The 14,676-nt window shown below is 41.0% G+C and overlaps 1 protein-coding gene across 1 annotated transcript in view; it reads right to left on the bottom strand.

Moving 5' to 3' along the window:
* Positions 1-3,876, bottom strand: part of LOC108603610 (pneumococcal serine-rich repeat protein) — a 29,503-nt gene extending 25,627 nt beyond the window's left edge. Inside the window, exon 1 of the mRNA XM_017992558.1 lies at positions 3,826-3,876. The gene's annotated coding sequence lies outside the window, so the exon portion shown is untranslated. The remainder of the gene's footprint in view (positions 1-3,825) is intronic.
* Positions 3,877-14,676: the final 10,800 nt, after the last annotated feature.

Here is a 14,676-nt window from a genome sequence, read left to right as displayed (position 1 = left end):
CACTGCGAAACAAAAATAACTGTAAACTGCGGCTGCGGCTGCTGCTGTTTATAGCTAATTTTGCCAACATTTATACAATAGAAATTAATTTCATTCAAGCAGCGCGCAACATCTTCAAGCAGCAGAAAAAAAACAAAACAAACAAATAAACAACGGAGAGCAGCAGCGGCAATGGGGCAAGCTTGAACTGGCTGCCACTGCCACACGCTTTGCTAACTGGGCACATACCTGTGTACCTGTTTACAACTTGTTTGTTTGTTTGCCAAATGTTGTTGTTGTTGTTAGTTCTTTTTGGTTGTCAGATTTCTTTTGGCCTATTCAGCGCTTTTTAAAGTGTCCACTGTGAGTTTTCGCATATTTTCACACACACACAGACACACATATACATACAGACAAAGAAAGAATTTCTTGTTGAAGTAAGCATTGATTTTTTTTGTTTGACTCTCTTGACCGCAGGCCAATTGCAGCTGCCGATTGAATTAATTTATAAACTTTCAATTTTGCCTCTGTGTTTGTGTTTGTGTAAAGTTTTTCAAAGTTCAAACGCCGTTGGCTTAATTGGCTTTGAACGCATAACTGTTTAGCTTTGGCCCGTTTCGCTAATAAGCGAAATCAAATATCTTTATTTTTGTAGTTTTTTTTTTTTTTTTTTTGGCAGGGCAGTTGACACCTTGACCGCATTGGTTGGCCTCATTGATTATTATGGCCAATTAAATGGCATTAGTGTAAACAAATTGGCTAGGCTTAAAAACATGTTTTTATTGCATTAACACTTGTTGCTGCCAAAACGGCAGGCGTTGCAGCTTAACTATGCACATTACGTATACGCCTGTAAGCCAAGCCAAGCTAAGCCAAGACGCGCCAAGAACTGTGTCGGCCCATTAGCCCAATGGCTTGCACACTTTTTCTTTCTATTGCCGGCGATACTTTCTTTGGCTATTGAACTCAAAAAGTTGCAGCAGCCAGCGCCAGCGCCAGCGCCAGCGCCAGAGCGAACAAACCAGATTGCCGCCCCGAAACCGAAACAAAACGACAACAATTTGGGTTAGAGAAATTTTTGTTGTGTTTTGCGCCCCGCGACACAGTTTAAGCCACCAAGTTCTTGTGGCAGCCACTTGGGTTCTATTTGCCACGCTTTAACCTTGGGCGTAATGCGCAGCAGCAGCAAGTGTCGCATTTAAACGCGTAATGTGCTTAGTTGCGCTTACTTTCTTTACAGCAACAACTCAAAAGCAGCAACAACTTGAAGTAGCAACAACAATTGCTAATGCTGCACATAAACCGATTTACTCAATTAAACTGCAAAAATAACAAAATGCTTTATATACATTTTGATTTGTTTGTTTGGACTTCAAGTGCTGTGGGTGCCAGACAATAAAAATAAATAAAGCGCAAAATTTTTGAAGGTAAAATATTTAAAAAGCTTGCGCGACCGTCATCATTTAATTTGTTAGACGCTTATCGCCAGAGACAATTGATTTGTATACACAAAAAAGCGCTTGAACATGCATTAAATACTTCCAGATAGCAGCCACACACACACACACTTGTTATATGTATATGACACGACTGCCAACAGCAGCAGCAACATCAGCATGAGCAGCAGCAACTGTTGGCTTTAATAGCCCTGAATATCAGCAGCAGCAGCAGCAGCGCCTGCCTGAGTTGGTAGCTCAATTAGCACAGCATATGATTTGCATCAAGTTAAAAGTCTATAATTTGGTTTATGACTCAAAAGCTAACGGTAGATAGGCTGAAGAATGCCTAGCTAGCCTGCCTAGAACAAAAGCCATGACCAGCCCCAGCCCCAGCTCCAGTCTCAGCTATCATTATGTAATTTATAGCAATGTTCTCAGTCTCAGTCTCAGTCACAGGCTCCTGCTGATGTCAGCGCGCGCATCATAACTTAAAATAGTCGCTAAAGTCAATTAAGTATTTAAAGAAGACTTCTTTTACTTTTCTTCTTTGCGCGCTTGTTGCCTTTTGGCAAGGTAAGAGTGAGTTGCTTATTATGTTGGCGCGGCGCGGCTGCGAAATTAACATAAATTAACATAAAGTCAAAGAACTTCAGATTTGGCGCTGCACTGAGTTTCAATTGTTATGATAAAAGGCAGCCACAAAAGCCTCAAGCAGACAATAAAACAGCCTTGGCAACAGAATATCAAATTGCTGCCTTTAGAAAGGTAGACATCGCACATACGCACTGTTCAACCCAAATGGTTATAACTAACGGAAACTGCATGCATTATGACAGCTTTGGCAAACCGCAAGCGGCAGCATGTAATAGCCTTGAGTGAAAGACACAACCGAATGCTTTTAATTAAAGGTGCCTGCCTGCCACACAAAAAAAAAAAAAAAATAGCAACCGTACTAACCACAGAGTTAGATCGATAAAACTGAACTTACTGCAGGCGATTAAGCCAAATAAAAATTGCTTGCTGTCTATAAATCACAAGCACAGCCTCCCCACAACCAACACCTGCTGCCAGCTGCTGCCAGCTGCTGCCAGTTGCTGCTCTTGGCCAGCTGCCAATGAAATCTGAAATCTGTGGCCAAAAACCAAATAACACTCAATGTCAATTCGCTTTTTGGACAAGCTCTAAGAGTGAGCGAAAAAAGGGCAAAAAACTTGCGCATATTGCAACATTTTATTTGCATTTAGCTTTTTATTGAGCAGCAGACTGTGCATACGTCCTGGCTACATATCCTTTTTGCTGTGGTGTTACTTTTTTTTTATTTTTTTTTTTTTTGCTGACATTGCGCATTGTTTGTGTGCTAGGCCATAGTTTGTATTATTTATGAGTAACTAAAAGCTTTTTGCTTGCAAGTTTTTACGAGAGCTACATAAATTCTAATTAAACAGGACTTTTGGCCAAGTGCAGTAGCCAGCCAGCTAACCCAGCCAGCCAGCCAGCCAGCCCAGCAGCCGTTGCCTGTTAAATGGCCTCTCATAAATTCAAAGCCATTTAAGCTAGCGGAAAAACTATTTTTCACAAAGGTTTTCAGCCGTTGTTTTGTATAGTAGTTTTAACTGCAGTTTGTTGCAGTTGCAAGTGGGAGGCGCGTGGCATTGCCACTGACTCTGACTCTGACTCTGTTGTTGCAACGGCTTGCGGCGCCACGCCAATTGTGAATGAATGAGTGCGCAAGCAAATGAATGAATGTTTGCAATTTGCCAACAGCTGCAGTTTGCCAACTTGTGCCTGCAATTCGTTGTATTTTTTTCACTCTTTATTTATTTATTTTTTTATGAATGAATAACTTTGACCATTGACTGCGGTGCGGGCCGTTTTAACGCCTGGTTAACTGTCTGACTGTGTTAAGCAATTAATTTTTATTTAAAAACTGCTACTAGTCATACTTATTTTGTAGAATTTTTTTCTTTGCATATTTCCATTAATATTAATCTGTTCTAGTTATTGCCCTAAAAAAGCGTTGAATCAGCTTACAAGTGGGAAAAGCTTGGGAAAACAAGTTGAGGAAATGACTTATTAGCGCAACTAGTTTTAAATATAAACCAAACAACAATTTGCACAAGTTCATTGCATAAAAAACTAGAAATAAATGCGATGATTATTGATTTGCATTGCAACTAAGTCTACAAAGATTATAGCTTGGCTATATAAAAAAAATTAATCTACAAACTAAACTGTTGCTAAAAAATATTTAATCTGAATTTAATCTAAATGTTTTAAAATTGTGTTAAGCTACGTTTTGAATTTTTGTTGTCCTAGAAATCAAAATTTTTTCAGGCACTTATTTTTTTAAATTGTATGTTTTTCAACTTTTTTTTCTAAGTTCACCAGGACACTTTTTGAAACTCACCTTTTTCACTCAAGAAACAGCACGCAACAATTTTTGAAATTATTTTCCCACTTTTTGCCACCAATACTGCAGTTATTTTTTCAAATATTTATTAAATATTTTCCGTTGTAAAAATTCGTTTTGTTCACTTTAGCACAGTTTGCTTCTTATAGCATATCACACAGTTTCAGTTAGTTTTAGTTAATTCTTTTAGTTAGCATACACTTTTTAATGTTGTCGGATTTTTGATGCGCAAAAATAATCCACTGTGTCAAATGTTCGATAAAATTGTCGAAATAAATGTGTTTGACAATTTTTCTGCAGACGACCAACGAGACCAAGTTGAGTGGTTTTGTTGGTTGGTTGGGTTGCTGGGGCTGTTGAGATGATGTTCTTGGTTAGCTGTTGGCCAAGATGCAACCGCTTCATATAATTCAAAGAGACTCGGGCCCAATAGCTTCTCAGCGTTTATTTATATAGCCTACGTCGAGCGGCTTTTTGTGAAAATCAAACAAAACGTATGGCGACTGCGACGCCAGCAGCAGCAGCAAAAGCAGCGGCGTCAGCGTCAGCGTCAAATGAGCATGCCAAAGCCGGGCTGAGGCCAAAGCAAACGCTCAGACAAACTCAGAGACAATGAGCAACGCTAAGAGAGCACAAGAGCGTGAGCGTGAGCGCGAGTCAGACATGAAGCGCTCCAAGAGAGCGCAGAAGAACTTTACACACATACACAGGCAGACAGCAAGCAAACACACTCACACAGCAAACACACTCAAATGCTCAGTGACGACAACAAAGTTGCTCATCATCGGATCTGCAGCGCAGCGCAGCAACGCAGACGCCAACGCCAGCGCCAATGCACAGTGGCCAAGTAAAATAAATTGAAATGCGCATAATTATAAAAATATAAAAGTTGATTAGTTTTAAATGAATTAAATGTTTAGCTAGCTTGAGTTGCATTTTAATTTGTGTTTTCTTTATTTTGGTTACACTGTGCAGCGCTACGCTGCGGTCAATGAATAAGCGCAAAGAATTCCCCACGCTTAAGCACAGAGATTTCGCAGAAGCCAATGCGCACCTTAGCAAGTTGGCAGCCCCAACGTTAACAGCAGCAGCAGCAGCAGGTGAGAGAGCAAGCCGGCTTTGTTGGCAGCGACTGCGACTGCGACAGCGACGCTGCGTTCGTTGTAACTTTGGCCAACAACTTGGCTGCTCTCGGCACGCTCTTTGGCCAATGTTCGTTTCGTATCGGCAGCAGCAGCGACAGCGGCAAGTTCTTGGCCATGGCCATAACGAAGAATTTGCGCGACTGTTGCTGCTGCTGCTGTTGCAGCTGCTCATGATGATGCTGCTGCTGCGGCTGCGGCTGTGGCTGTAGCTGCGGCTGCTGTTGATTGATTTGAAGATGATTATGAAGCTCTTGCTGCACTCAGTCAAAAGCCACGCTGAATTCTTAAGCTACACACAAGTCAGTCAGTCAGTTGGCCATCAAGCGGGATTGCGGTTGCTTGTAATAATTGTTGTTAGCTGTTGCTGCCGCTTGTCTACATATGTATGTGCTTTGTTATACAGGTGTTGGTCCAGCGCCGCTTCTAATTAAGCAACACTCGCGCTGGCTTGGCTTTTGCTGATTTGGACAACAACTGAACCGAACGATGGAAATTATGGCAACATAGAGGAGCAACCGGTTTCAAAAGAAACCCACGTCGCGCCATCAGCTTCTTTTATATTTCGTTTTTGGGGAGGATGAACTATTATATATATTTGCTTTGCCACCAACAGTTGATTATTGACCTTTCTTCTAGCTAAACTACGAGTGTACGAGTGTGTGTGTGTGTGTGCGTGTGTGTGTTGCTGGCTTTATGACCACACAGTCTTTTTTTGGGCTTAATTGTTTGCGAAATTCTTTTTGCGCCAAGCATTGTTTGATTTAATTAATTATTTAATTACACTTGAAGTTGGCAATTTTGCGGCCTTTTCTTTTTGCACTTGGCCAATGACTTTGACTTTGTCTGGCTAACACACACACACACACACACGCACAGCTAGACATAGACAAAAACTGTGTGGCTGCGACTGTGACTGCGGCTGTTGCCGGCGCGCGCGCGCGCTCTCCTTACCTCACACCGAAACGGCGACGGCGTGGCAGGAACAAAAGCCAGAACAGAATACGCGAGACCAAAGCGCAAAGCGACTTTGCTTTGAGTTTAAATCGAAGACAGAGAGACCACGTCCGTTATACAACGCGCACGCTGCGCTAATGAACTGAACATTTCCGCTTCAGCCTAGCCGGCATCCTTTGCAACTTTGCTGCTCCTTGCGGTGGATGCTGCAACACGCACTGCGCCGACGCGCATCAAACATTTGAGCAGCACACAAATTGTTGCAGGCCAACAATTATCCAAACCACCCGCACCAGCAGCCAGTCAGCAACTCAGCCCAGCATCCCAAGCTCTCACCCTGCCTCCTGTCAATGTGCAATCCACTTTAGTTCATACCAATGGCCATTCCAGTGATTGCCAGCTACGTGTTGCCGACATTTGTCGCTTGCTATTGCCATTGCCATTGCTAGTTGTTGTTTTGTCTCCGTTTCTGTTCTGTTCTGTTTGCTGCTGCTGCTTCTCCTTGTCGTGAAATATTTTTGGCATTTTCGCTTTAGACGTGCAAATTTAATGCCAACAATTGGTGCGAAATGCCTGGACATGCCTCGAAAGCGAGCAGCAGCAGCTGGAGCAGGAGCCAGTGTAGGTGCCTTGGCGGTCAGTCTGGCGCTGTGTGGTCGGGTGGCTTATATATTGTTTGGTTAGTGCATTTCTCGTAGTTTGTTGTGTTTGTCAGCTCAGCATATAAAAAGTTTACACTGTTTGCAGCACTTTGACATGGAAACAGGGTAACAATTGAGCAGAGACTACATAAAAAGCAAATGCTCCGAACAGAAGTTGCAGTCAAAACTTTGAGAGTTGTAAAATCCGTAAAAATTGCAAAGCATCAAGTTGAGTACAAAGATTAATCTTAAGTATGCAAAAGTTTGTCAGTTTTTCTTAAAGCGTTTACAAGTCAAATTAAATATGTTAAATTTATAAATATTTAGTATAATTGTAGCATAAATAAATTTAGAGTGCCTAGAATGCAAGCAGAAAATTTAGATGTTTGCAAACCAAAACAGTATTAATTAAAAAATATTACTTATGTTGGTTAGAAAACAATTTAAAAATAGTATTGATCATTATTGCAGTACCAAACGCTTAAGTCTGCCTACAACTCCCGCAGTAAATTGGAAAATTCGTTAACAAAAAAAAAAAGTAAATGAAAAGCTAATCTTAGCTGCAGCTTAAGCCACTACGAGTTTGTGCTTAAGCCAAGCTGATTTAGAGTTTTATGGCACATACTTAATGCTGAAGTTCTCGCTGGCAAACGACTTGGCAGTTTGGTATCAAGTTTTATTTGAAACGATTGGCAATGTCTTTGCATTTGATTACCCCCAAGACACACAAAAACAAACAAACAAACAAACTAACAAACAAACAGGCTTTAAAAGTCAATTGAGTACTGCATTTGCCAAAAGTACTGTTAAGCATTTAAAAAGTCAATGTGGCAAACGAAAAATCACTTGAACAGTTATCGCCAAGCTGATTGAATACTCAAATTTTGTCTGCGCATAGCGACGGTCCCTGTATGGTCATGGCCATCACCAGCAGCAGCAGCAGCAGCCACCACACCCAAGCGAGCAACCAAACGGGCAACCGGCTCGGTCTCCGACTGGCCAACTAAGCAGACAAGAGGCTGACCGAGCAGGCTAAATAAATAGCCGACGCAGGCGGCAGCAAGAGCGAGAGCGAGAGAGCGAGCGAGAGAGCTAGAGGGAAGCGACAATATTTTTGCAGGCCGTGAGCACGTCGAGTGATTTTCATTGTGTGATGTGACAGGTGTCACCGAGAGCCTTGCTGGGGGGTGGTGGGTGGGCGTGCTGGTTGAGCAAAGACAAAAGCTAGCAACTGTTGTGTTGTGTGTGTGTTGCAAGTTCAACGCGGCGGCGGCGGTGTGTGGCAATGTCAGGCAATGAATGTCGCAGTCACAAGCATCATGACCAATTAGCCTTGTTAGTGTGTTAAACTATGGTACAATGGGCCTGCTGCTGCTGCTGCTGTTACTAACGGTAGCTGGCAGCAACAATGCCCCTACCTCCCTCCGTCCCTCCCTCTCAGCTACACTTGTGGCACTGACAGTTGACATTCAACGCACGCCTGAGTTCAATTGATTTAACATAAAAGTGTAGTCGCTCGCTAAATTGATTTTTAAGCAAAAATCTTCACTTCACATCAATTTTTTGTAGCAACAGCAGTTGCTATTGGCAGCAGCAATAACAGTCAGCCAAGTCATCAAAGTTTTATGCTGTTGCCAAGTGCTCGACTTTGACATGGGCTGGGGGCTAAGAATATATGTATCTATATCTATATCGCTAGTCACTTGTATCTCTAACTCTCTAGCTGACCGTAACGAATTGCTGTTGTCGCTTGTTTCTGCTGCTTGTTCTGGTTCTGGTTCTGCTTGTTATTTGCCTCGAATATTTGGCAAAAGTTTTGCGTTTTGCTTTTTTGCAACCCCTAGCACATGTCGTGAGGGTGATGACTGATGATGCCTGCGTTTTTACCCACATCGCCGCCAACAACATTGACTATCTGCAACTTTTGTGTCCGCGAACTTGCTCGAAACAACTTTATTTTCCTTTTTGTTTCCATTTTTGGGACGCTTTAAAAGTTCATTTGCAGCAGCAACCAGCAGCAGCTCCCACCCCCAGCGGGCGGCTAACAGCGTCTGCTGCTTGCAAATTAAATAATAGGCTTAGTGGTGGCTTAGTGTCGCAATTGTTGCTGTTGTTGTTGTTGTTAACAGCACGTTTAGCATGCCATAAAGGCAAACAACAACAACGAGCTAAAATTTTTCATAATATTTATTGCCAGGCCATTCATGTGCCTTTAATGTGCCCCAGACAAGCGCCACAGCTCATGCATAACAAAAGGCTTATGCCACCGCTTCTTCTTCTTCTTCTACTACTTTTGTTGCGTCGTGTTCTGCAAACCACGCAACAATATCTAACTAGCCTACGCCAACTGCATTGCTTATGAGCCTAGAGCTGACAACCAACTGGACTCTGCTGCTAGCCACAACAAATGCAATTAAGTAATAGATCAGGCTTAAAGCAAAACACAATTGCCAAGCTCACAACACACAGCAGACAAAGCTTGGGCGTATCTTTCAGCCTAATTGTTAAATGCTAGCGCATTTTATTAACTGCAAAGAATTTTAGTCTATTTTATATGCAGTTTTCATTAGAACTCAAGTCAAAACCAATCTAAGTATCAAAGACTTGAAGCTGATATTAAAAATATAGCATCTTATACATTTATATATGTTGTGCGATTTATCAGCAGTTAAAAGTAATTAGAAATTAAATAATAAGCTAAAATAACAAGCGTGTAAAATGTTCTATAAGCTGTAAAATAATTTATGAATAGTTTTTCGCATGTTAAAAATCCTTGCAAGCTAAAAATCAAATAACTTGCATAAACTTTTAATCAGAAGTCGATCAAAACTAAAGTCAGAGCTGTTTAATTGAATAGTTTAGCCTAGTCTTGCTACTAAGCAAACCGCTGCTTTATTATATTATAGTTAACATTTATGAAATGTCGTAAATCTTTTAAATTCAACTTTCCTCAGCTTAGCTCTAACTAATTTTTAAATGCTTAAGCACACAGTCCCCTAGTGTAACCCTCGCTAAGCCATAAAGCCACAAAGCCATGTCGCATTGATAAACAAAGCATGGCTGCAGACAATAACAGTTAACAACTGAGGCAACACAACAGTAGTTATTGCCATTCATGAATCATTTGGCTCGCAGGCTGCTGAAAACAAAATTTTCCAACGCTTTGGCGGAGAGAACTCGAACGCGAACTCCAACTCGTCTGAATTTTCCATTTCGACGACTCAAAGTCGGCAGCGGGGCAGTTAACTTGCATATTTATCACACGTTCAACACAGCAATATTTGTTGTATGTGGCGCCTAGAATGTGAGACGAATTAGCAAAAACTACAACAACAATTGCCAAAGCAATGCAAATTGCATATAAAATAGGCGCCCAAGACAGTTGCTTAATGAATGACTGGCCGCCTTGTAAAGAAAAAGTAAAAGACTATGCGAAGTTAAAGCTCATGCATATTTAGAGCCATATATCATTTTGTTTATAAATAAAAGCAAAACGCAAATTGGCGTCTGCTTAACAATATAAAATAGAGAACTACTGTGTGGGCAACAGCTCATTAAAATGGCAACACGCCTAGCATTAAATTTAAACTATTGACAATTAAACAAAAAATAAAATAAAATAGCAGCGCGCTGTTTAAACTTAAAAGCTGCGTATTTATGGTCACATAAATCTAAGAGCAGATACAGGCTTAAACGACAGTTTGAAACGCTGTTTATAAGGCAAAGCTTAAATAGTTTGGCTAATAGACCGCTTTGCATTTTATTGCAGAGTCTTGGACTCAAAATTAGCATCTTTGATTTAGAAATATATGTGTTGGGCCAAAGCTTTGACCCAATTAGTTTTAGTTTTTGGTGCGAGTAACTCATAAAAATTTCCAACTTGCCTTGCTGGCCATGCGATTGCCCGTTTGATAAGCGGGACCCTTTACGGCATTTGCTTTCACCCAAATAGCATTTCTAAGTGGAGCACACACGCTTCAAAAACTCTAGAGAGAAAGAGAGAGAACCCACTGGACAGCAACATAATTGCAACAACTATTTGAAGTTTGTTCAGTTCGGTTTTATTTGCCAGCTGCAGAGCAATCTATCTATGTATGCTGTCTATATGTCTATATGTTGTAATAACTTTTGTCAGCTTGTTTGAACTGAGGGCGGGCGGCTGTCCTGAGGGGCAGTCGCTTGTTAGTGTTAGAAGTAGAACAATCAAAGCTAAAACTGCGGAAATCGCTAGAATAAATACAAACACATCTAGATAAGACACACACATAGACAGCGAGCTGTAGATAGAATCAGAGAGTTATTTTTTTTTGTTGTTTGTTAATCTTTAATGAAAATTCTCACGCTGTTTACTCGGCTCGTTGACTGCGCGTTGGCATCAAGATAGACAGCGCAGCTTTCAGGTGTTAGGCTACCAAAATCATAATAATCACAGCTGGCGAAAAATATTTAATAAAGCAAAAGCGCCCAGAGGGCGTCAAAAGCACGTTTAAGCCTCAAGTGTAATGAAAGCTGAAAAGATTGGCGGTCAACTTGCCAATTGCAACATATTCAATTCAATTTGAATATAAATTTTATTGCTGCTATATTCAGGGTCAAGTTTATTGTGCACAGCTAACGGTTAAACTAATGATTGATTGATGCTTGTCGCCTGTCCACGCCAATTTATTATTATTAACTTGTAAATATTTTGGCTGCTACGCTTTTGCTTATTGCTTAATTGCTATTTGTATTGTAGCTTAGCACCTGTCACGCCACGCCCACTTCAAACGCCCAATACAATTGCTAATTCACGCTATCTATTTGCCTAACAATTGGCAGCTTAGCTTTTTATTTTCGAGTGTGCATGAATTTTAATTTAATGCAAACATTTTGTCAAATTCTATTTAAAATTCGCTTTAAGCGTGAAATTTTTGCCCGTGTTATTGACAATTTGCATAAACTGGCAAACTGCTGAAGGCCACAAGCACAGGATATTGCAAGTTAATTAAATTTGCATTAAATTTGCAAGTCCTGCTAAAGTTGTGCAAATAAATTCCATTGAAAATATAATTTACAACAAGCGCGCTTGTCAGGCTTTAAGTCAATGGAGCTCAACAAACAAACAGCAGCGTTAATAAAAAATATGCAAGCGCCTGAAATGAAATGAAATGAAATGAAATGTGTGTAAATATGCTGCGCTGAAATATAATAATAATATATATATTTTTATGCAGTATGTATGCCAACTGATGTATGCGCTGTAAATTCAAATTTATGGCAAATTATTAAGTCATGTTTTTTCATATTATAGTTAAGCATGAGTTAAGCTAAAGCCTTATCGCTAAAAGTTTTACAAAAAGTTTGCGCTAAAAGTTACTTAACAAGCAACAGCTATAAATAAGCTACAGTGCTTAGTTGCAACTATGCTGCCAGTTACAGTGGGTTAAAGAGCTTAAAAAGTGCGCAAATATATGAGCAAATCAAAAGGATTTAAATGTAGCCAAATTTATTTATATAAATGTCTGCGCTAAAGCTTTAATTGGAATTAAATGCGCATATATAATTCGCTTGCTGTTTTAAAAATAAATTGCATTTTATATATATATATATATATTGAAATGCACACAATTTAATTTAATTTCAATACAACATCTATTTATTATAGCTGCCTTTAAATAATTCCAATCAAACTGCAATTGTTTTTTGTTCTTTTGCTTTACATGTAGCGCAACTTTAAATGAACAATATGTTTTTAATAATTTATACAAAATACGTGCAGTTCCGTTACTCTGCGCTATAGCTGCCATAGTAATGCGTCGTGGCAAATTGTTGGCCAGCGAAGCTTTACACATGAGCACTTCTGGCCCGGACAAGAGCAACAACAGCAAACTGAAACTCCAACTCAAACAAAAGAGGGAATCATTGCAACAACGCAGCGACAATGCCAAACAAATAAATTCAAACAATGTGCCGAATGAAATGTAAAGCATAAATATTTGCCAAAGGGACCAAGCGGAGCGAGCAGGAGCGAACATGTGAAGCAGCTGAGCACGCCATGGTGCGACATGGTCACGTTTCCATAGCGCGCAGCACAGATTGCACATACGCCATGTTTACCGCATGCACACACACACACACACAACAGTATTTACGCATAAAGCATAGCACAGATATGCGTGGAATAAAGAGTTTGAGCTGATAGCAACAACATCATTATCAGCAACAGCAACAGCAACAGCTACAGCCTTATTATGAAGTAAAGGCCAACAGTTCAATTTGGGGTAAAAAAGAATTTCATATCAGGGAATTGAATTTCGCGCCAAATGCCTTGCGGCTATTTTTCACAACTGGCAGCGGCCCAAAACTCAATGGCGCTCTCTTTCGCACAACTGCTGCTAACTCACTCTGACTGTCTGCCGCGCTGTCTGCGCCGCGCAGCGTTGTCTGTGTGCGTTAACTTACATTTAATGCTTAAATTTTTGGCTTTTTCACGTTCACAGTCTGACGCGCCTCAAAAGCGAACGTAGCACACACTTGACTACACACTTGGCACAGCGCCCATTAAGCTCTTTTTTGGGGGCTGGCTAGGATCTGTCTACTGCTTGAGTGCGTCTGCCACTGGCAGCTTTTTCGGTTAACAATGCTGCTGCTGCGGCTTTAACTCAACGTAGTGGAGTTGACTTGACTTTAATTGAAATTTGCCAACTCGCTATGGCGACAAGCTGATTTTCCACTTGGTCAGCAGCGCTGCAGCCTCAAGCAAGCGGCATAACGAATTGGACATTAAACGCGCTACCGTTGGCCAAATTGCCAGCCAGGCAGCGAGCAGGCCAATTGGCGTTAACAAGCGCAGCCGATTTGTTGCCCACCTAACAGCAATTGCAATGCCAGAAATAGCAGCAACCCAAACTGGTTGCAATGCGCTTTACTCGCGTATGTATTTTTACTGTATTTTTTAATTATTTATTACAATAAGAATTTGGCTGAAATAGAAATAAAATAAATTGAAAATTGAGCTTACGCAGCTTGTAAATGTTGTTAATTTGTTATGAGCAGTTTATTATAATTTGCAGCGCTTTAAAGTTATGAGATATAAATACAATAAAATTAAATTTCTTAGCGCTGCGCTAATTTAGCTAAAGCGGCACATTAATTTCTAAGAATTTCTGCACTTAATACAAAACTTTAATCTAAATCAGCTTAAATATATATTTGCTTGCCAACTGATCGCTCGCAACGCTTATTAGACAAGGATAATTCAATTATCTAGTGTTGGCAATTTGGTGTTGGGGAAATTGAAATTGGCCAGAACGTTAACTGGCAATTGCCTTGCGTTGAAAGCAAATTGCGCATACGCCGTGTAAAAAGTGGAAGGGGTGCAAAAAAAAAAAAAACACTCGACTGCTGTTTCTCATTTTAAAGGCAGCAGCAGTCGGCAGTCAACTTGCAAGCAAATAAAAACTGCGCTTCAACACGCACAGCAGCTACTCTTTCATGCCACATGCCGCGCCACACATGCCCCCCCCACCCCAAGCTAAGCGCAACTGATTTTGTTGCCGACTTTGACTTTGACTCACACACAACTCAACTGAACTGAACTCAACTCAACTCGACGCGACGCGACGCAACTCGCTGTTTGTAGTTTGCAAATTGTAACTAGATACAATTTGTAGCGCAGCTTGTGTGCGTGGCTTTGTTTGGCTGCCTGCTGCTGCTGCCACAATTGATGTTGTTGTTGTTGTTGCCACTGCGTTGACTTATTGCAGGAAGCAAAAAACGCTGCAAGGCAACTCAATGCAGACGTTGCTGTTGTCGTCTTGCTTGTTTATTTGTTGCTGCTGCTGCTGCTGTTGTTGCTGTTGCTGTTGTTGCTGTGGTTGCACATAAAGTGCGTACTCGCATTCGTCTGTCTGGCGTTTTGTTAGCCGTGCTTTCCTGTAGCACGCTCGGTTGCCGCAAGAACAAAAAACGAGCCAACGAACGCACCGTGATTTGTTGCATTTCTAATGCGCCTTGTTTCACTTGCCTCATGTTGCAGCAGCAGCACTTGCCTATGCTGCTGGCCAGCAGGGAATTTACGCTTGCCAATTTTCGTTAGTGCGACTGCGAAAGTGATAGAGTGCGAGCGA

Source organism: Drosophila busckii, chromosome 3R (genome assembly GCF_011750605.1).
Source record: "Drosophila busckii strain San Diego stock center, stock number 13000-0081.31 chromosome 3R, ASM1175060v1, whole genome shotgun sequence".
NCBI lineage: Eukaryota > Metazoa > Arthropoda > Insecta > Diptera > Drosophilidae > Drosophila > Drosophila busckii.
This window is presented reverse-complemented; position numbering and strand designations above follow the sequence as displayed.